Source organism: Artibeus jamaicensis, unplaced genomic scaffold, assembly GCF_021234435.1.
Source record: "Artibeus jamaicensis isolate MK-2021 breed Jamaican fruit bat unplaced genomic scaffold, CSHL_Jam_final scaffold_1964, whole genome shotgun sequence".
NCBI lineage: Eukaryota > Metazoa > Chordata > Mammalia > Chiroptera > Phyllostomidae > Artibeus > Artibeus jamaicensis.
Genome location: NW_026522030.1, coordinates 2228670 through 2251187, shown reverse-complemented (window position 1 = coordinate 2251187; position 22518 = coordinate 2228670). Strand labels below are relative to the sequence as shown.

Below are 22518 nucleotides of genomic sequence, written 5' to 3'. Positions count from 1 at the left end.
AAGACAAAGATGGCTGGAGAACAGCTCCCTCAGAGGAGTGACCCAAGGCCTGTACTGGTGATGTTGAGAGTTAACATCTATATGCCAGATCTATTCTAAGCACTTCACAAATATTAATTCGTTTTGAACTCACAGCAACCCCACGAAGCCTGTGTTCTGGGACTAAACCCCAATTTACATAGAAATAAACTGATACAGAAAAATTAAGAATATATTCAAGGTTACATAGGCCAAACTGCACCTCTATTTCCTGGTCTGTAAAAAGGGTTAATAACAGAACCCACTTCAAAGGTTGAGGATTAGATTAGATAATACAAGCAAATCATTTGATGTAGGACCTGGCATTTAATATAAACTCAGTGAAGATAATAAAGTAAGCTATTGCCCTTCTTTGTGAATATGTCCTTAAAGACAACTTATGTCTATAAGTTGTTCATTTGGGAGAAAAAGCAAGTGGGGGGGTTGTCAAGCTGAAAATTGATGCTTTTGTTGGGTTGTCACAGGCCTATTGATCTTCTCTGAGGAATATAAAGAGGTCATATTCATAATTCACATTTGAATTATATCCTACAGTATGTCCGAGTTAACCCTCAGAAGTAGATTCATAGCCATTTTACGAATGAAAAAACCCAACTTCGAAACTGGAAAACAACACAGGCCAGGTGACACGGGGCAGCACGAATGTGGATGGAGCCACAGTCCAGGTCTTCTGCTACCAAGGCCGGTGCGGTCTCCCTAGCCTCTTCGGGGTCCTTGGCCTCTCATCTTGTCCCTCCCCCCCTCCTCCTACAGCCAGAGAAGGTCCAATGAACAAACCCCAACTGGGCTGAGGGTTGATTTGCTACTAAGGATTATCACGAACATTAATATCCATAAAGGTGAGAAGAGGTCCAACGACACAGCAGTTTTCTGTTTGTGAATGTTTTTTAATCTGACAGTTTCAAAGTCATGTTTGTATACTGTGTTGTTTGGTTATTGTTGGAGCAGGGAATTGTTAGCAGTGGCTAAACGCACACATATGTATGGTGTACATCCTATGTGATCTTTGTCTCAGGCTGTATCTCTAAGAGGTACATGTGTATACATGTGTGTTGTTCCTTACATGTGTACTTCTGTGGTGTGTGTGTTTTACTGGACTGTATGCATATGTATGTACTGTGTTTATATCTGTGTTAGCTGGGCCTGTATTTATACACATACAGCTCTAAGTATTATGTGTGGTTTGTGTGTCTGTATTTGTGTACTGTGGTTATTTATGCCAGTGGCATGTGAATGGGCATTGTCTAGCGTGAGCTGGGTGCATATACTGTGTGTGATATAAATGTGCTGGTTGTGTTAACTGCATTCTCTGTGCCTTGCAGTACGGGTGTGTGACAGGGTGCAGGCTGTGTGTTGTACGTGGACATGTGGTGTGTCTAGGGACGATGCACTCTACATAACTGTGTGTGCACGTGGGAGAGTCTGTATGTGTAGTCTGTGTCCTGTGGGTTACAATAAGATCTGTCTGGGTGCGGTCAGTGTCTGTTTTAGACTGCAATCTGCATCCATGCGTTGTGTGAGCATTCGTGCTGAATTTCTGAGTGTCTGGATTGTGCATGTGCACACGGACACACACGTACATGTCAGGCATGACTCTGTCACCCAGCCTGCCTCCCAGTGAGTCACGTTCCCCCTCACCTCTTTCTTTGCCCCCACTCCCCACGGCTCAGTGCTGGCGTCTGGTAGTCATTAACTGGTCAGACATTTTTATCTCCTCAAAATATCCTATCGCTCATGCTCAGCTCAGTAATCACAGGAATGGGCCTCAGAGACAACATTTATGCTGCATCCTCCACAGACGAGGAGCGCTCCATGTCCCTCTTACCTATTAGTCACTGAAACCAAAGCTCACAAGCAAAACAGCTGCTGTCTCAGCCAGGTTAACTCCTTTTGAGCCAGTATTTGGTGTTCTCTGTGAAGCTGTAAATACTGCATAGGCCCTGCTGGAACACAAGGGGCTAGGAGCTTCATGACACCTGCAAACCTCAGGTTCCAGCTACCGTAAAATAAGATGGTTAGGCTCCACCATTGTCCCTCAGATGGAGAGCTGGCGGCATTTGCAGGCAGGGGTGCCGGGCACGCACATTATTGAATAACACTGTTCCGCATGTTGCAGGAAGTTAGCTCGCCCAGCCCCAGCCACCTGATTCCTGATGCCTCTAGTATCCCCAGTCATTATATCTAAAAATGTCCCACATGTCCCCAGTGTCCCTGGAGAAGCTTGCAAACTACTGAAGGGACTTAAATGACATTTTTCCATCATTATCCTATTAGGACCAATCTGCTGGTCCAGGGACCACACTTGGAAACCACCCATGGAGAAAAGACAGCAAAGATGGTTCCCTGGACTCAATTCCAATGTGTATGGTAGAGGAGGGAGGAGGATGAGGGGAGGGGAGGGTACAGGAGGGGAGGGGGTGTGCATACCAGAAACAAGCAATGCTCCAGACACCAGTTGGGTATCCTACAATTCAACTCAATTTTGCTATTACCCACCTGGCAAAAGCAGCAGATTCCACAGGTTGAAGGCTCAGTCCTACAAGCCTGCCCCCCGCCCACTCAATACTTCAGAGGCCAGTAGCAAGCCCAAGGTTGTCAACCTGTATTTCTGACTGACTGGCTAGAAATTGAAGGTTGCAAGGCCACCCTCCAAGTCAGGAAGCCAAACACAAGTCCAGGTTGTTACCTGCACTTCTGACCCACTGGCTATAAATCGAAGGTTCCCACAACCCCCTCCATGGGTTGAATTTGCTGGCTCACAGAATTCAGAGAACATTTCGCTTACTGGACCACTGGTTGTTTCATGACTCAGGAACAGCCAGATGGAAGAGATGCAATAGGACAAGCAGTGGGCAAAGGGCACGGAGCTTCCATGCCACTTTCCCCACCTCTCCATGTGCTCCCCTGCCTGCGAGCTCTCTGAACCCCATCCTTTTGAACTTGTACAAAGGCCCCATTACATAACCACAAATGATTAAATCACTGGCCATTGGTTTAATCGCCAGCCCCTCTTTCTGCTTCAGAGATAGGTAAAAGCAGTAGGGAAAGTGGGGCGGAGACTGAAAATTCCTACTCACGATCATATGGTTAGGTACCCTGGCAACCAGCCCCCATCCTTAGGAGCTTTCCAAACGTCGCCTCTTAAAACTAACAAAAGACACCTTTATGCTCTCATCACTTAAGAAATTCCAAGGGTTTGAGGAGCTCTGTGCCACAAACTGAGAGAAAGATCAAATACAGCAAGTCCTCCAACAACACCGTCTAGTCATAGTGTGGATGAGATGCCTGGGAACTTAAACTTTTATTTACATCAGATGGTAAAACCTGTTCCACTACACCTCATTTCTCTTAAAATCATAGATCCTATTGACAACATAAGGACTTCCTCTCTACATCTTATATTATAAATCAGAACATCACAAAAGGGATGCAGAAGAAGTAGATCACCTTAATTATATTTTTTAAAAGGAAGAAAACAACAGTCATAATTCTTATGTACCAAGCATATATGCTGAATGTTTCACAGGCATTACCTTACCCAACAACATTCTGAAGGAAATATTATCATTCTGATGTTGCAGAACATGCACTTAAGGTCTTAGAGAAACTGGGTATCTCATCCAAGCCCACGAAGCCAGGAGTCCAAGTTCTAATCCAAGAAGTCTGACACCAGAGTCTACGGCTCAAACACGTCAGCGAGTTCTGTGGCCCAGGGCGCTGGCACTTCGTTGGATTCCGAGTCACCATCCCATTTTGGCCTCTGTGAGTTCTAGTTTTTTCCATCCTTGGGTCCCCTGGTATGGGGTGTCCATTCCCCTCACTGCACCACACTCACCCAAACCATGAACCTCTCTCCCCTGGGTTGGCTTGAGGGAGTTTCTGTTTCTTGCCCCCTACGTGGTTTACCAGCAAACTGGCCCAGTGAGGGCCAGACCAGAGGGCACCTGCCTGTGACCCCAGCAGGTAGTTCTTTCCACTTCCCCTGGCAGCTCCCCAAGAGAACAGAAAAGTCCTTAATTTAATCAATCATATCTGCAAAATTACTTCAGGTTTCTGGGACGAGGGTTAGCAACGGCCAGTTTGCCTGCTATACAGCTGGGTGAGCAGTTAAACTCATCACTGGCCCAATCAGTATGTATTGAATTAAGTTATCTCCATTCTCCAAGTCCCTCTAACCTCCAACTGTCTAATGCATTGAGAATTCCTAAAGTGAGAAAAGATCCCGGGTTCTGTTTGTAACGATGCCACTCTCTAGCTCTGTGACTTTGGGTGAGCCTCTTAGCCTCTCTGGACAGAAGTTCCCCCATCTTCGCACTGAGGACTCTGGAATACCTGTCATGTACCCCTCCTATATTTCTCCGGGGACCAGACACGTAATAAAAACATGTAAAGCAGACCTGGCCAATGTGCCCAATCCAGTGAAATGAAACATCACAGGTTGGATTCCAGGTCAGGGCACATGCCTAAATGTGGGTTTGACCTCTGCTTGGGGTTCATATGAGAGGCAAATGATCTATGTTTCTCTGTCACATTGATATTTCTCTCCCTCTCTCTCTCCCTCCTTTCCTGTCTCTCTAAAATCAGTAATCATATCCTCAGGTAAAGATAAAAAAGGAAGTGGTGAGGCTGGAGGCAAACTGGAGAACAATGCCTTACTTAAAAAGCATTAAGACAACATGTCTGTGCCTGCCAAGTAAAGCACTGATACAGGCGTCTGTACCCCCCTAGACCCAGGATCTCTGGTGATGGCTCTTCTAGCTCGAACACCTGCTGGCCTTTGCAGAGCCTCATCTTGTATGCACGTGTGTGTTTATTCTCCCACCTTCCCAGCAGAAAGGGAGGTACAAAGCTTAACTGAAGCACTTATATCACAAGATGCAGAAAAGGAGGAGCTGAACAGAATAGATCAGAACCTTTCTTCCCCTCGTCCCCAGTCTACAAATGCACTGTGCTCAGGGAGCAGTGCCGCAGCTGGACTGCGTTCAGCTTGGCCGAAGCTGGGAGGAGACCCCGAGCAACCCAGGCCTCATTTACGAAGGGTGTCATTTCACCCCTGCTTCCCAGATAATGTAACTGAGTCACTCAATTGAGCATAAAATAGAAATTTGGCTTATCTGCCTCAGACCTGACTTTACTATTTTCTTTCTGCAAAATACATTTTTCACTATCTTATCTCCTAATAAACAATCCTAGCTTGGCAGCCTTGTGGCAATGGCGCTGAATGCATTTAAGAGACATACTTTTTCCTCTCACTCCCTTGCTTCAAGTTTTCTGTTTAAAAGCTCAAATTTTCTTTCCCTCCCTTTTGGAAAAAATATATATCCCATTTGTATGCTGTCTTCCTTTAAAGAACATACATATATTTCATGAGTTGTTCTGATGGGTCCCTTCTTGTGTTCCCTTCTGCTCCCTTGATCAGTATTAAGAGGGACTTCCAAGACAATGGTGTATCAATTTGATGGATTTTAGGACTAGGTGGGGGAGGTCAAGGTGGCTCCTTTAAGAAAGGGGCAATTTCTAGAGCGGTCAGACCCCAGTGGATCCTCCCAGATGGTGTGGTGGGCAGGACACACACTGATGAAAAGCCAGCTATGAATGTTTAATGCCTTCTCTCCAATGCAGACTGTCACCGGACGCACCAGACAGTGAAGCTTAAGCCACAGAAGAATGAAGAGGGAAAGGGAACCAACATTTACCGGAGCTCTCCTCAGGACGACCTTTTGAGAGAACAACCCCAATTAAGCAAAGAGGAGGAAACAGACCCATTATTATATAGGAGAAAACTGGGGGGTTCAATGTAGCTAATGCAGCGCCAGAAGATGGGATTCACTGGCAGGTCTCCAAACACCACTTTGGGAATTAGAATCACACACACACACACATATACATTTTGTGGCATAGTATTTGTAGTTGCTAGGTAATTGCTTTATTCTGAGAGTAACCTGAAAAAGCAATGGGGGTAAAAGTCTCCTCAATTGGCCTCCATTCTGTTAATTCCAACTTGTACCACCTTAGAGTGGGAACACAGAAAGTCATACATGCATGGATTGCACATTTGACAAAAGCACTTACTCCACTGCTTTTGCAGTCTGTTCTCAGAATAAAATCCAGCCTGTCCCAGATCTGATCCCTGCCACCTCCTCCACACCCTTGAATGTGCCATACTGCTTCCCTAGATTCTCTCCAGGAGAACCTGGAACACTTACTCCTCATGTGCTAACTCAAAGGCGACCTCCTCAGAGAAGCTTGTGTGACCACCATACTTCAGGAGGCCCTCCTATTATTCTCTCCGCAACATCCTCCTGCCCCCATCCTTCACAGCCTTGTCACAAACCCATACAATTTATACTAGTGCATCTGCACATTTAATAACCATCTCCCCCACCAGTCTGTTAGCTCCAAAGAGTGGAGAACTGTTCCATTTTAATTTCAACACATCATCCCTGTGCCTAGTACACTCCCTGGCACTGAATGGGTGCTTAGCATGTATTTGTTTGATGAATAAATGAATCGATATGACTCACGAGAGTGCAGGGTGACAGCTATTTTTATCTTTATTTTCTAATAAGTAATGAAATCAGTAAGAGTTAACATTTCTTTCTTACTGCCTGTGTGTCTGATAGGATTCTAAGAGCTTTAAAACTCACTGTAATCATCTAAGGTGGTCACTATTCTTCTTTTCATATTACGTATGAGGAAACTGAGGCACGAGGAGCACAGAACTGAGGTCAGAGCATAGGATTTCCTGTTTAAAACTCCCAGTCTTCCTACTCAACCTCAGGGCCTCACATCAAAGCCCCCAGTGGCGAGAAAAAATAACCAAGAGAAAAGAATCATATAAAAATTACTCTTAGCCCAAGTCACTATTTGCATTGGAAAATGATCCGATAAGAGTCTGCAATCTCCTCCAACATTTGCCAATCTCGGGTCGAAGATATTTGTGCAAAGAGACAAGGCGTATTTCCCAAACCCGTCTGGCCACTTGGGATGGTCCTTGGGGAGAGCCCTGTGGAAGGCCATCTTGACCCTCCCACTTTGCTTTCCCCTGGGAACTCATGTCTCGGGCTTACCTGCCCTCTGCCCGGCCCAGGCCTTTGCCAGGCTGAGGATCCATTTCTCCTTCCCAGCCTGGAGAACAGGATGAGGTCACCAGGGCCTTCTGTTTCTGCAGGAAGCCAGAGAAGATTAATCTGTGGGCAGAGAGATGACGCCCAGCAGCGGAGGAGATTTATGAGGGAGAGAAATCCAGGCCAAGGCCCCTAGGTTTGTTTCCCTCTATCTGTCTTATGACTACCACAGAGCCCTATGGTTAGAAATTTCCAGAGGTCCTCTGATCCAGTCCCCTGCCTCCTAAAGACCTTTAAGCAAAAAAACATGACCACCTGTTACTCACAACACTTAAATTTCTATAGCTTTCTTCCCTCCACATAGTGCAACCCAGATGAAGTCTAAGCATTTTCACCTGGCATGGGAGATGCCCAATGGTCTGACTCTATCCTGCCTAATTTCCTCTGAACCTCCAAGACAAACTCCACCGCAGCCAAACTGGTACTTCCCCTTGTCTTTCAACTATAACTCCCACTTGCAATGACGTCCCCCTGCTCTTCAGTAATGTGACAGAAGCTTCAGTGCAAATTTCCCATCCCCAATGAGCCATCTCTGCCCACACAGGTCTTCATTACATGAATGCATATTAATGAGGGTGTGTCTTTTAATGGCCAAATGTTTATCATCTTATCACTTCCTGGTGGCTTTAGGGCACAGTTATGACATATGCCTATTTCTTATGCACCAAATGCACAAGCATGGTGCCTACCCCCATGGGCGGCCTGCACAAACAGCATGCACCTCTGTGCCTCTGCACAGTACTGTTCCTCTAGTTTGTGCCAGCCAGACAAACTCCTTACCCATCAAGACGTAAGGAAACTAACACTGTGGGGCTGGTTGTCATATGCCAGGTACTGCTTGGTAGGGTTTGCTACATGTGATCCCAATTCATCTTTACCAAAATGCCAGGACAGCTAGCATTATGCCCAGTTTACACATGATAATAACGAGGCTCAAAGAGTCTAAGTTCATTTATATATAATCTGTTCATTCAATCAACAGTTATTTATTTTATATCTACAGTGAAACCCATCTGTCAGGATACTTATTACTCATGTTAACTTTCTGAGAGCAAAACCCCTCAAACAGAAGACATGTGGGCCTCCAAGAGGGAATTATTTGGGAGAGAGTAACTTTCAAAGAGCCTGTTATAGAATTCTACATGATCTCCACTGGTCCCAGCTGCTTCGAGAGCCACGGGCTTGGGTGCAGAGATGGCGAAGTCCAAGAACCACACCACACAGAACCAGTCCAAAAAATGACTCAGAAATAAGCATCAAGACACTCTGATCACAAAAACATGAATCTTCGGGGGGTAGACCCCAAGTTCCTGAGAAACATGCACTTTGCCAAGAAGCACAAGAAAAAGGGCCTAAAGAAGACATAGGCCAACAATGTCAAGGCCATGAGCACACATGCCAAGGTTACCAAGGCCCTGGTCAAGCCCAGCATCCCAAGGGGAAGTAGCCACAAGCTCAGTGGAGTTGCTTATGTTGCTTACCCCAAGCTTGGGAAACATACTCATGTCCACATCACAAAGGGTCTCTGGCTCTGCCAGCCAAAGGCCAAGCAAGGCTCAGACCAAGCCCCAGGCTGAAGATGTGGCTGCGGCTCCAGCTCAGGTTCCCACTTGGTCTCAGGCTCCCAAAGATGCCCAGGCCCCTGTGAAGACTCCACAGTAGAGGCCTCTGTCTGCCAATGTGAGGACAGAAGGACTGGTGTGCCCCTGGGGCTGCTGTCTGCATGGAGCTGGTATCCTCCTGTGGTGTTTGTGCAAATAAACCTGAGGCAGAGTCCATCAGCCAAAAAACAGAAAAAAGAAAAAAGAATTCGACATGGTCTCTTCTCTTAGTTCAAAGGTTCTCAATCCCCCTTTGGCCTCTTCACTTGCAACACACTCAAAGCAGGGACCAACACCAGAGAGAGCTTAAATCCAGGAAGATCATTCCATTCAAGAAAGCAAGTGGAATACAGTGAGGGTGATATTAGAGTGGTAACACTGAACTCACCCTACGTTAAAAAATTTTTTTAACTTCTTTTTATTTTTGTCTTGTAACAAACTAGTCCTACCTACCCCTCATCCTAATCTAAGCCCTGAATTGGGGTAGGGCTGCCCTGCCTTGTGTCTCTGCTGTATGAACACACATCAAGCTGTTCCTCAGGAAGGCGTGCCCTTGCAAGGAAGCCAGATGGGTGGGGGGATCAGCCCCCCTCTCAGGCTCCGGTTCTGTTTGCCAGGGGCTCTCAGGCCTGCCTCAGACCTGCGATGTCACTGAGATAATGAAGAAAGAAGCACCAGGCTAACAGCCTGCCTCGCATCTTCAGTACATCCTGATAACGTTCCCTAATGCTTACATAAACTGCATGTCCCAGACTCAGTGGCTCTGGGTACTCTGGCAGGGGCCCAGCAGGGCTGCTCTGGCAATGCTCCCCACACCTGAGAATATTTCTCAGTCAAGGGCAGCTCCTTGGAGAAGAGGTCTGTAGAGCTGGAAGTTGCCCCATGGACCTCAATTCTCTACAGACACGTAACCAGTATATAATTACCGGGAAGCCATCCCGTGCTATGCCTGTGCTGACCAAAAAGACATGTGGTTTCAGTCTTCATGTAGCACCCACACTGGCAGGGAGGTGGTCACTGCCACACAAGGTGTTAACAGGAAGGACGAAGAGCTAGGACAACACTGGACTAGGGCCGTCATGGGGGTCACCCTCCTTAATCTTCAAAAGGAAAGCATTTTTCTATACACTGCCCCTTGCATTTACCAAGTTTCTGCTCTGAGCCCAGCATGAAACTAAGCACAGGAAACACCCTGATAAATAAGATACAGGTGGCCCAGTATCTCTTTCTGTGTTTTCACTATATCCCCTTCCATATTGGTTGGCTAGGGCTGCCATAACGAAATGAAAGACACTGCGTGGGCTTAAATAACAGAAACTTATTTTCTTACAATTCTGGAGGCTGGAAGTTCAGCTTAGGCATTGGTTGGTCTGGTGTCTCAAGGCCTGTTACAGACAATGTGGCTTGTAGACAACCACATCCTCACTGTGTCCTCACATGGCCTTTTCTCCGTGTATGAGCATCCCCACTATCTCATTCTCTTCTCCTAAGGACACCCATCAGCTTGGACCAGGGCACATCCTAATAGCCTCATTTTAATTTAACCATCTCTTTTAAAACCCTATCTCCAAATATAGCCACACTGGAGGTTGGGGCTTCAGCATGTGAATGGGCTGTGGGGCTAAGCAGACATAGTTAATCTATGACATACTCCATGTGTAAAGTATGTTACATTTTTAAAGTTTAAAGAAGATTTTAACTACTTTCAAGAACATGAGCTTTGGGGACAGGCAAAGCTCGGTGTGACTTCCAGATCTGCCACTTAACCTGTTGCTTGATATCGGACACATGATCTTAGGACCCTCACTTTTGCTCATCTATAAATTGAGAGAATGTTCACATTCTCAGTGTCTTGGTGGGATTAGAGATGAATGGCACCGATAACGCCAGGAGTATTTATTAATGGCAAGAATGGTAGTTCGGGGCAAGACCAAAATAACAACAGCCAGTATTTATGGATCATGAATATTTCAATCATGATTTGAAGTGGATTCACTCATTTAATTCTTAACACAATCCTAGGAAGTAGGAAGCAGGAACTGCTATTCTTCTCATGTATAAAGTGAAGCACAAGTTTAAGTAGATGTTCTCAAGGTCATACACAACTAAAAAATGGAAAAGCTAGAATTTCAACTCAGGTGCCATGGCTTCCAAGGTCAGTCTTACTACAGCCAACTCACCAAGGACTTCAAACAATGCCCTGAACCTAAACAAAAGCAATACTACCATGGCCTACAGTTGACATAAAAAATTAACTCCAAGATGATAAGGCCCTCAAGAAAGGTAACTTCCCATTCTGCTTGAACTTCACAGTTTTCATGGATTTTTATCAGGGAAACAATGACAACATGTTTCAGACAGGGCAGCCAATATAAAAAAAATGTGATTCATCTACAAATGAGCTGATGAAATCCCCACCCCAAGTAGAGAACATAGCTTGAATCCATCCTTTAAAGCCTAGAACATTGATTAAAATACTTTTATAAAGTAGGAAAAAAATGAAGCTAATATTAAAAAATCCTGTTTTATTAATCCCTAAAGGGAGGATTTTATTAATTCCTTTAGAATCCAATAAAAAGTGTGGTTTTTTAATCAATGTTGTTTTCCAACTCCTGTCCAAGTGTCAAATCATAGCAAAGTATCTCCCATTTCTTGAAAAGCATCCAGATACAGGGTCTGGGGTCAGGAGCATGGGGGACAGATATGGACCCAGATCTCCTATTAAACAGTCCTGCTGCACAGGACAAACCGTGAAATATCAACATGATATGAAAATGGAGAGTGCAGGTGAGGATTGCAGGATGGGGAATCTCTGTCTATTTTACAAACCGAAACTGTTTCAGAGCAATACCTGGCACATTGTAGGTCCTCAGCAAACACCTGCCAGATAAGAAGCAGGAGAATAATCATGGAGTATCTGAGAGACATGGTAAGAAGTTTCACTTCAACTCAAAAAAAAACTATCTAAAAGCTTGAAGTAGGGCAATAACATGGTCTAATTCAATTTGATTCGTTTTGTTGACAATTACCTAGACTTACCATTGGGAAAGGGGATGCAGATATGGGGAGGGGAATGACACAGGATACCGATTAGGAGATCATTACAAAGGAGAGATGATGACGGCCCGGGCTAGGAGGGTAGCAGTGGTGTCAGGAAGGAGGAGATGGATCCAAGATATAGTTGGGCCCCAAAGTTCACAGGACAAGCTCATGGACTGGCTGTCAGATGAAGGAAAGAATCAGTATGACCTCTTGGCATTTCACAGGTGGATGGTTATGACATTGAGTGAAATGGAAGGAATAGAAGGAAGATTGGGTTCAGGGAGGGCAGAAATCAAGGATTGTTTTTAACATGGGAAGGGTAAGAGGTTTACTAGACATTCAAGTATAGGTACCAAACAGTGGTTGCACGGGTAACTCGTGAGCTCAGAAAGATGCAGCATTCTCAGGGGTGGAGGTGTTGATGCTAAGTGGCCCAGCAGAAGCCTTTGAATCAAGGGTAAGACTTGCTTTTCTACCACCACATTGTACCCATGCTTTAGCCAAATTAAAATCATAGGGTTCTTAGAAACAGACAAATATAGTGAACATAAATCCAAACACCAAGGACACTGTGGGTCAGTGCTTGTATTTCCTGAAGAAAATCCCAGACTTCCAAATGGACCCCCACATCCTTTGAGGGACCTCTCCAAGCCTCTCTAGCCCTTGCCCATACCCAGTGAGTTTTAGGTTGTAGTTGTTGGTTCCCACATATAGTTAATGCTGGGTCTAATCAGATGCATGGTTTCATCACTTGGGCTTAATGAGGTAAACCAGACCTCCGGTAATATTGCCTATATAATTGACATGGTTCTCTGGGAAACATTACACTTTATAATGAAAATACTGTATATAATTAGAATCTAATAGGAAGAAAATAGTAATTAGCCAGAATTAACTGAACAGACGCAATCAGGCAAATAAAGGTTATCCTCAGGAGAGGACCCTTCAGAGTTCAAATGCTCGTCCTGTAATTGTAGAGGAGCCCCAGTAATTAAGGGTAATTTTTCCCTGCATCGTGGTGAAAGATTTTCTGGGGTTTTTTGTTTGATTTTTTTTTTTTTTTTTTTTGCTGAGTTGCAGAACAAGTGTGGCCAAGGCCTAAAAGGGATCTGGAAGGGCGTACACACAGAACGATGGGAGAAGGGTGGAGGCAAGGGAAAAGCAGGGCACCCAAAGCCTAAACTTCCAGGTGCAAATTCCAGATCCTGCCCTGTAATTAACCAGCTGTGTGACCTTGAGTAAGCCACTCCCCCTCTCTGACAATGACAGTAACAGTGGCTGTCATAAATCGAATGTCTCCTTACCCTGAGCTGCATTACGCACCCTCAGACAGCATCTAATCTTTGTGTTCCTAAGCGCTGAATAAACATTCTTTTTTGTTTTCAGAGCAAAGGTTTTTCTTTTCTCCTCCACCAGATTAAGCCAGACAATGAAAAGATGAATATTTACAATGACAAAAATTACAACTCTCTCCAGGATTTTGTGAGGATCAATTGAGATTATGCCCCCTTTCAAGATGAAAAGACAAGGACACCTGCCTTTACGGAGTACTCCTTTGCACTAAGAACTCTACAAGAGCCTGCGCTGTTTGGCCCCATGACTGAGCTGCCCCTGCTATAAAACAGCTACCCCAGAAGTGACTCTGGGACAACCACTTGCATGATTGGGGAGCCAGCTCCTGCTCAAAGGCTTTGGCCACACATGTGCTTACAGGAGGGGGTACGGGGTGGCTCCCTGACCTGCTTAACCTGCGGGATGGTCAGAGCGGAGTGTAGCTGGATGACAGTCAGCCCTGAGGGCAGCCAGGCGAGCCGCTGGGCTGGCCACTGTGACTCAGGACTCACGTGAGGCTGCAGGAAAGGTACCTGCGTCACATGGTCCAGGGTCTCCAGGGGTCCACGTACTTTCTCCGCAAGCCTCTTCGCCATAAGCGCTTTTGTTGTACAAGTAACTGGCCATAAGGCAATTTTGCCATAAAGGGTAAAATTATGAAAAAATAAAAGGAACATTTGAAAGGATATAATTAAACAGGAAAAGAAGAATAACAAAATTAAAAGGACTTTACTGCAAGAAATGAAAATATATTGTTTCCGAAATCTTTTGTTCATAGTATAATAATTTTTTTTCATGCTCGTTGATTGGTCTGCTTGTTGGGCCTGTGATTTCTTCCCTCATTAAGAAAAGTATCAGCTTCCAACCGAAGAATCGATAATGAATGCTCTCGAAGACTGGTGAATTAGTAGCTGCCTCTTTTGTATCTGCCACAGCTTGTTAAACTTTGGGTTTCGATGGGCGGGAGGGACAACTGCTCCCAACAATGACTTTGCAAACCACTGTTACCGTTTTTCTGGTGTCATGTGTAGTCTGGCTTCATGCACACGCACCATCCTCTATACCCACCGTTGCGTAGGCCACTGTGGGGGCTAGAGTTTACCTATTATAAAGTAACTTAAAGAACTCAGTGGAGAAATGAAACCGAACTGAGAACTACCTTAAACACATTAAGTCTGCCAAATGTAAACCAAACCGGTGGCCAGTTGTTTTATCTTTTACAACAAAATTGCCTTCTGGACACCAGTTACACGGTGAAAATGTTTGCGCAAAAATGTGGCAAAGTTTTTTATGGCAAAAATGCCAGATGGTCTCTGTGTGGGAACTGGAATGCCAATGAAGAACCTTTTTCTCACTAGCAGAAAAGAGACATATTTGGCCCAGGGTCAAACATTCAGCCCTCGGCCATACACCAGCTGATTGACCACTGATTCTCTGAGCAGCCTCAGTCAGTATGGAGTAGCAGGGCCGCCCTTCTTGGAGATTGCAGGATTTGGTAAGTGCTGTGATAAGGCGAGCTGGGAGAGGTTATTGAATACTACCTACCTAGGAGGAATGGAGACGGATCTGAGAAGACTTCCTGAGAGAGGCAGCATTTGAGCAAGGCCTGGTGAGGTGGAGATAGGAAAGAGAGAGATGTTCAGCCCAGGAAAAGGCAAAATGTCAAATGGGTAAACAATACATGTCAGGGGGAAATCACTTGAAGCTCTGCTATGATAGATCTATAGAGACGCAGAGATTTCTCATCCTCTTCTGGAAGGGAACCTCAGGACGCCTCGTGCCCTCTGTCCACTCCCACCCTCCTCTCCCCCCATGAGAGAAATAATGAGTTTTCTTGGTGAGATGAAGAACAGCTCCACTGCCACCCAAAGGGCTTACTTACATGGGCAAGTGCAGGAAAAAACGGTGTCTCCCAGACACAGGGAAAGAGTCTCTGTGGAGTTCCCTTCACCTGCCTCTGCCTAGGAGTGGTGGGTACTGAGCACAGGGACTCACTCGGTCCTACAGGTTCAGGCAGGCTTCTCTTTGCTGTGCTAGGTTGTCCCTCTGTCACAGATGGTGTGGGTGGGTTCCACAGTCCAGATTCAGGAAAAAGGTTCAAGTGCAGCTGACACTGGTTTTTATTTCCTACCTGAATCTTTGTATTTGTCTTTAATTGAGTCTAACCCGAAGGGAGAAAGGAGCCAGGAAGTGGCAGCCTTAGGCCCTCCATCCTTAGGCCCTACACAGGCTGCAGAATCAGTTCATGGCTTGGTGTGCACAGATGACAAGGCAGGTTAGGGGTGGTGGGAGGTAAGGCTGGGAAGGTGAATTAGTGCCTTAGGAAAGGGGGTATGTGAGTTCCAAGTTGTCAAACAATTTCACTGCCCTTACTCCCAGACCAAATACCAAATCCATCTGAAATCTGAAATGTACCCTCCCTCCAGCAAAATGGGGATCCAGTCTTCAGATGCCTGCTATCAATCTGTGTGTTGAGACTTGTGCCCAAAGTATGTCCATGTCCTGGATTCTTACATCCCATACTCCACACCTCCACCTACATCAATACCTTATTGATACTAAAGATGCACATGGGGAAAGGTTGGAGAGTGTTCCTAAGAGCCTCTGGAGGGAAAAAGAATGGATGGACACCAACCTCTAGTAAGGTCAGCTATCATCAGAGTGATAGATATGCATAGTGTGTTTATTAAATTCTTATTATATGCAAGGTTTTTAAGAGAAGTCAGGGAAACCAGATAGAGGGGTTAAACATATGTCTTTCATTTTAAGAATTCACCATTAGCAAGAGAGATGAGATTGTATGAGATAATTATAATGCAAGGTGAGAGGAAATCAGATGATTTGATTACATGCTATAAAGTGCTGTGGGTATACAATGGGGAGAGGAGTCTTTGGCAAGAGAATTTAGAGAAAGTTTCCTGGAAGAGATGGCCTTGTAGCTGAGGTTGAACTCTGGGATTTTTAAATGCAGAGATAGAAGGAGGCCCTTCCCAGTGGATGAAGCATAACAGGCAAGGCCAAAGGGCTGAAAAATTATGGGGCAAACATGGGGGGGAACAGGAAATCACGAAGGCCACTAGCTCCATGCACAGACGCATTCTGAAAAATATGTGGAAGCCAAATCTTGCAGGATTTTGATGTCACACCAACGTAGACTTTGCGTGCATTTTCAGAAGGTATTCCAGCAGGGAGGAACATGTCTTAAGCAGAGCTGTATCCCAGTGCAATTAACCAAAGCAGCGCCCCCTAGAGGAATGAGATGGAGAAGAGGAGACTTCTGGGCTGCGTGTCTTCCCCGGAGTATGTCTCTCACCTGTGCTGAGTGATGGGCAGTGACATCAGAGGCTGGTTTTACAGATCACCACGTGCCTCTGCCCCCTTCCTTTCCTCTGCCAAAGCGGGATTCTAGGCAGTTCCAGGTGCAGCCCTCTTGGCTGGGCCTCCTATTTCTATTATTAAAGCTACTTAATGCCTAATTACTCAACCAGCCACAGGCCTTCAGAGAGATTCTTGCCAGAGAGCAATCGGATTTGTCAGACATTTCCAAACAGCATACAACTCTCTTGGAGGTCTCAGAATAGCTATGTCAGTAGCCCTAATGGAACATAATTTCCTGTAAAGGAAAACTAATTTAATATTTTCAGGTATTATGTAACCAAGTGCCCACAGAGAGAGGGAAGAAACTGTTAACGAGAAACAATCAGAGCACAGTACCCCTGTGAAATCAGAAAGCCTGCAGGTCTAGTTAATGCTGCAAAGGGGACCCATGGGAGTGGCAGATCGCAGAGACAGGAGTGGGATGGTGTCATGGTGAAAGCGAGTCATCTTGGAACTTGGCTAGACAGGGGTTTCAGTCCCAGAGACTGTCTCTGAGGCCATAGACCAGCATGGTCTCTGAACCGTGCTGAAGTTTCAGCAGCAGCACAGTGGGAATGATAAAATAATCCTAACTCCTCTGGTTGTTGTGGGGATTAAATAGAAACCTTTGTGGGTAGTGCATAGCACATAACCTGGCACCGTAAAAAAAGGTTGCTGTTTTATTATAACTTCTATTACTGATCGGAGTCAAGTTAAGTAAAACTGACTTCTTGCTCCCATTTCAGGAAGAGGAGTTGAGGTCAGGATACCAGCCATCAAAACCTTCTGGGGCTTTCCGACCTCAGTTATAGAGGAAAGGAAATTGAAGTTCAGAGAAGGAAGTGGACTTTCCCAAGGTCGCCCAAGGGGCCAAGCAATAAGCCAGGTTTCAATCCACAACTGTAGGACACCCCAATCCATTCTTTCTTCTTCACTCAGCTGTCTCCCTGAGAAACCCAGGGGACTCATTCTTTCATCACTTAATCTCCCTCAATCCTCTAAACCTTATCTGTTCCGATTAAGGCGAGCCTATTGTGCTCAAGATGGGTTATTGCTTTTCACAATCCTCTCTCAACATAAGAATAAATCAATCTTTTTGTCTTAATAAGTTTATAATCATAGTGGAAATTTAATGTGCTTATCGCCGTCCTTGATCTTCAGGCTTCAGCCAGAAAACTCCTTCCCTATCCTTCCCTCACTGAAACTTTACGCCCCACATTTGTTTTTCTTTGCTCCTCTTGGTTTGGTTTTTTCTAGTTAATAGCATAAGCAATCCTCTCCTGCCATCTCTTCTCTCTAGAGCTGAATTTTGTCCCCATCTGCTTTTTTGTGAGTGCTTGCATTTGCTCACCACTTTGCATCCCCATATTCGCTTTTTAAAAGTTCCCAGGGCTCTGAGTTCTCAGAAGGCAGCTAATCCACCCCCCTTCCCAGACGAGACTTCATTCACTTATTTATTCACTCATTCGGTCAATACTGATTGAGTATCACCAGGTGTGGGCAATACAGTGACGATCAAAATAGACATGGTTTGGATCTCTTGTAGTAGGAAAGATCAACACTAATCAAATAATTACAAAATATAGTCTTGATATGTGATGCAGAGCAACACAGGAACAGAAGATGCCTAATTTGCCCATTGGTGGGAGTCACTGGATGGGCAAAGAAAAGTCTCATTCGGGTGTAGGAGTTGAACAGAAAGAGCAGGTTGGAAAGGGACTTCCGGCCGAAGGAACAGAGTGGGGGGAGGCTCTTCACCCAAAACTGTCTCCTACCTACTGTTTAAAGCTCTCTGGAGGAAATGCATCTACACTCTACATTTCAGGTGATCGCTTCATAGTCTTTTGGGTTAGAGATGTTTCCACTTCCTTCACATTGTAACAGCCACTTAAACTAAGAGAATCATCTGCAGGGGGACTGGCAGGGCCCTTGGCTATCATTGAAGGTAACCTCCTCACTTTACAAATAAACAACCTGGTACCTGAACAAGGGAATGACTTGCCCAAGATGATAGGAGGCTCCAGGCCAAGCCTCAAGTCTCATTCCAGTCCTCTTTCCCCAGCTTGCAGTTAAATTCCACTATAACAGAGTTTATTAAAGACAAGGCGTGTGTGTCTTCTGTTATGGATTAGTGGCTACAGTAGTAGTAATAATAGTCACCTTTTTGTTGAAATGTTTCCATATTCCAGGTACAGTTAAACAGTTTACACTTACTTGCTTTTTTTAGAATCACCCCAGAAACCCAGTGGTACAGGGCATGACACTGGCCCCTTGTTTCTCCCTGTCTCATGTCAGCTGGCTGAGCGCTCTATTCTGCTGAGGACCTCAGGCCAGAAAGCTGAAGGGACTCTGCACATGCAGCCTGACTTCCTTCTCCATACCACAGCCTTCAGAGCACGATTGGCCATTTAGCCAGCCTCGGTCCGTGGGCCCCATTGCATACTAATCAGTCACTAGAAATAGACGCATTAGGGACGAAAACATTTACTGGCAACACTATCTGGCTTCAATCTTTCACCTTCACTGAGTAATGAGATGAGCTAGAACACTAAAACCAACAAACAGCCTTTGGTGTTTACAGCAAATGTTTGCAAGAGCACAGGAGCCAGAGGTGCTCTGGGGAACATCTGGATTTCTGGAAACTGTGTGATTACACAGATGTGTGAGATTCATCAAGCTATAAAAATATCCTGTGATGTATGTCAGGGAAGAAAAACAACCTCCCAAAATGGATTTGGTACCAATTATCAGTCATAACAAAGACACCAAAGGAAGGCTGATATGACTCCAGGCTCTGAGAAGACCTTCAAAGCCAGGGTGAAGTGGATGGATTGGAGGGCGATCTCTCGTTGGTGGTGGCGGGGGGTGGGGGGGGCTGAGCATGTCAGGGATCCTATTTATCTATTACTTCATCTCTCAGGACCCTCTCAACGAGTACCCATTGCACTACAGGGATTGAGCCCCTCCTGTTCTTACACATTTTAGGATCTCTACATTGCCCCCAAATACCTTCTACTGGTTTCTGAAATGCTGTGTAATGTGCCCTGAAGCACTTTCCAGATTCATCTCATGCAGCCACCCCTTACTACCAATATATAAGACACATCCTGTTTCCCCAAACATGTAAATTGTCCTCATGCATACTCACTGCACCATGCCTAATGATGCCCCTCAAAAATTGTCTTGCTTTTTTTCTTGAATGATTGAGCAAATAAATAAGTGAATGAATTGGCTCTGGGCCTTTGTATGTGCTCAGGCCCGTGTCTGAACTCTCCCAAGGCTCAGAGCTCATGCAAGAGTCCCTCTTCTATCCCAGGCCTGATCCCAGGTAGTATCTCCTCTGGGTAGCTTTTCCTTCCACTCCCTTCCCCAGATTCTCAGGGCACCTGCTAATTTTCACATTCCCAGATATTTTGCCTAAGCCTTTAGCTTAGCCCACACGGCTTCTTTTTTCTTTTAGATGTGTCTGTCTTTCTCACTGTTCTATAAGCTTCTCAGATGCAGAGATGCTGACTTGCTCGTTTTTGTAGCCCTGATGCCCAGAATAATATTCCATACAAAGCAGTGTGGTGGCCCTAGGTGAACCCCTCTAAGAACAACAACAAAAAAAACTCTTCACAGGAAGTTCCAAGGGCTTGTGATTCTAAAAAGAACTGCATTGTAACCCTGAACACACCGAGAAGATACTACATTCTCAAGGAAAGACTCGGGGAGTTGCTCCTCTTCTTTTGCGAGCCAAGACTGGATGAAGTAGTCATTGCAACTGTGAAGGCTTCGATTAGTATGAAAGGTGTAACACTGTGCCCAGGTGGAATTTAAAATCCAGCGCTAATTGTTTCTTTGGAGAAGACAGTTTTGCAAGCAATAGTATGAATAGAAAATACTATGAATAGAAAAATGCATAAACACTATGAGTAGATAAAAAAAGATATTTTATCTATGCTATAGCACTACCAAGTTCATCAAAATACTTGTAAGGAGGAATCAACAATTTACCAGGCCTTTACTCATATGATATCTGTATATTATGAGGGAGTGTAAGTGTAGCTATTTAGTCTAAAATTCACTGAGCCCAGTGTTCAGTTTATTCCACAGTGGGAGCCCAATTAGTCTCCATATGCCCATGTATAGCCCTGGCCAAGGCCAGCGTTAAAATAAAACCCTTTGACCCACAACCAGGGACACCTGCCTGAGTGAAACATATTTTACAACACAAAACCACAGTAGAAAGGAGCATGTCACCTTCCCGTCCCTTCCATGTCCCACCCCAGCCAGAGTCCCCCTCCTTCTACAATGAGACCCTATAGGGTCAGTGGGGATAGGAAATTGTGACTGGGGGAACTGAGGGCCTCCCTACCTGGTAGGCTTCAAGAGCCTGTGGACAAGAGCCTGGAGAAAGAGGCAAAACACCCATTCCAATAAGGAAGGAAACGGCTTTAATCTATCAAAGTAATTCTTCTTCTTTCAGGGAGAGAACATGAAATTGCACAAAATGACTTACAGAATGGCACCCAGTCTGATTAGTGTGGGGCCCAGAGCTCCCTGCGCTTAGTATGTAAGGTAGAAAGCCTGTTTGAATATTTTTTTAAAAAAAAATTCTCAACATGAAAAGGGAGAAGAATGCATTTGTCTCGTCAAAAGGTAAGTTTGCCAGAAGCCTGTATTTGGAGGCCATTGTGGACGAGATGGGTGCTTAATGAGGGGCAGGGGAGGGAGAGACTGTGGTCATCAGAAACAGTGGCATGTTATTCCTGACCCTGCCATCGCCCCGGCTCTGTGTCTCTCTGTTGCCTGCAGGGTGAAGTATTAACACCTCAGGTAAGCATTCAGATCACTTTAGTGTCTAGACCAGGAATCAGCAGTAAACATTTCCTATAAAAGGACAAAATGGTAACTATTTTAAGCTCTGCACACCCTAGACCTCTGTCTCAACTGCTCAGCTCTGCTTTGCTGTGAGAAAGCAGCCATAAATGACACATAAACGAAAGGTAATGACTGTATCCCAATAAAACTTTATTTGTGCACACAAACTTGTATTTCATATAATTTCTCAAAAGGCCCAAAACATTAGTAGCTCTCAAGCGGTATGAAAGTAGACTGCTGGTCCGTGCGGCCCTTGGCAGGCAGTTGCTTGCAAACCCCTGGCCTAGACTCAGTTTGCATTTCTCGCCCCACCTCAAGCTGCTTCTTGGGGTCCTTCGGTTCGAATGGCTGTTTTTTCCCTGCACAAGCCCTTTCATTCCCAGAATCTGTGCCACCTCCCTGTTCTTTCTGCCCGGGTTATCTTTCTCTCCCCTTCCAAAACATTATCCGTGTTCTTCAAGCCCCCAATTCATCACCTCTTCCTTGGTACCCCACTTCTTGGCCAAGAAGTGGGATTTACTTTATCTATGAGTCTTATCTCCAGTTCCACAGTCTAAGCCACCTATAAATAAAACAATATCCACTAGTTACATTCATCCTTCAATTGATTCCCCACAACAGACCTCAGAGGTAGGCACTTTTGTGTTCCCTAATTCACAGACAGAGAAGTTGTATCTTAAAGAGGGCTATTCGTTTGCTGGAGGTCACCCCATGACTAAAGACCGAGGAAGGACTGTGCCCCACGCATCAGGCACAGCCTACGGTCTTGACCCTGATGTTACACTGCCTGAGAGGAGACCTCACAGCTTCCAAGTTGCAGGCTGCACAGTAGCTCAGAATAAGAGCACTCACTGTGTGTTTGCTCAAATGAATGATAACACCTGTGAAGCCCCAGGGGATTCGTAGCAGGCAAAGACCCCAAACACCAGGGAGAAATAGACAATAATAGCTGACAACCTGACTTTAAGAGAGGACAGTCAAAACAAAGCAAAGGATGGTAAATATCAGCCCAATTAACGCACAAAGCAGGGAGGATTTGTGCCATTTAGTGTGGGCTCTAGCCTTGTCTTGTCTGCATGGGTATCCCCGGGGGCAGTGCTGTGGGATGGCACCAGGCCAGATGGGATGATCTCAGTGGCAGTGGGGCACCCTCCCAA

At 45.3% G+C, this 22518-nt stretch overlaps 1 pseudogene; it reads left to right on the top strand.

Moving 5' to 3' along the window:
* The first annotated feature begins 8360 nt into the window (after positions 1 to 8360).
* LOC119035928 (60S ribosomal protein L29-like) lies at positions 8361 to 8828 on the top strand (annotated as a pseudogene).
* The last annotated feature ends 13690 nt before the right edge of the window (positions 8829 to 22518 follow it).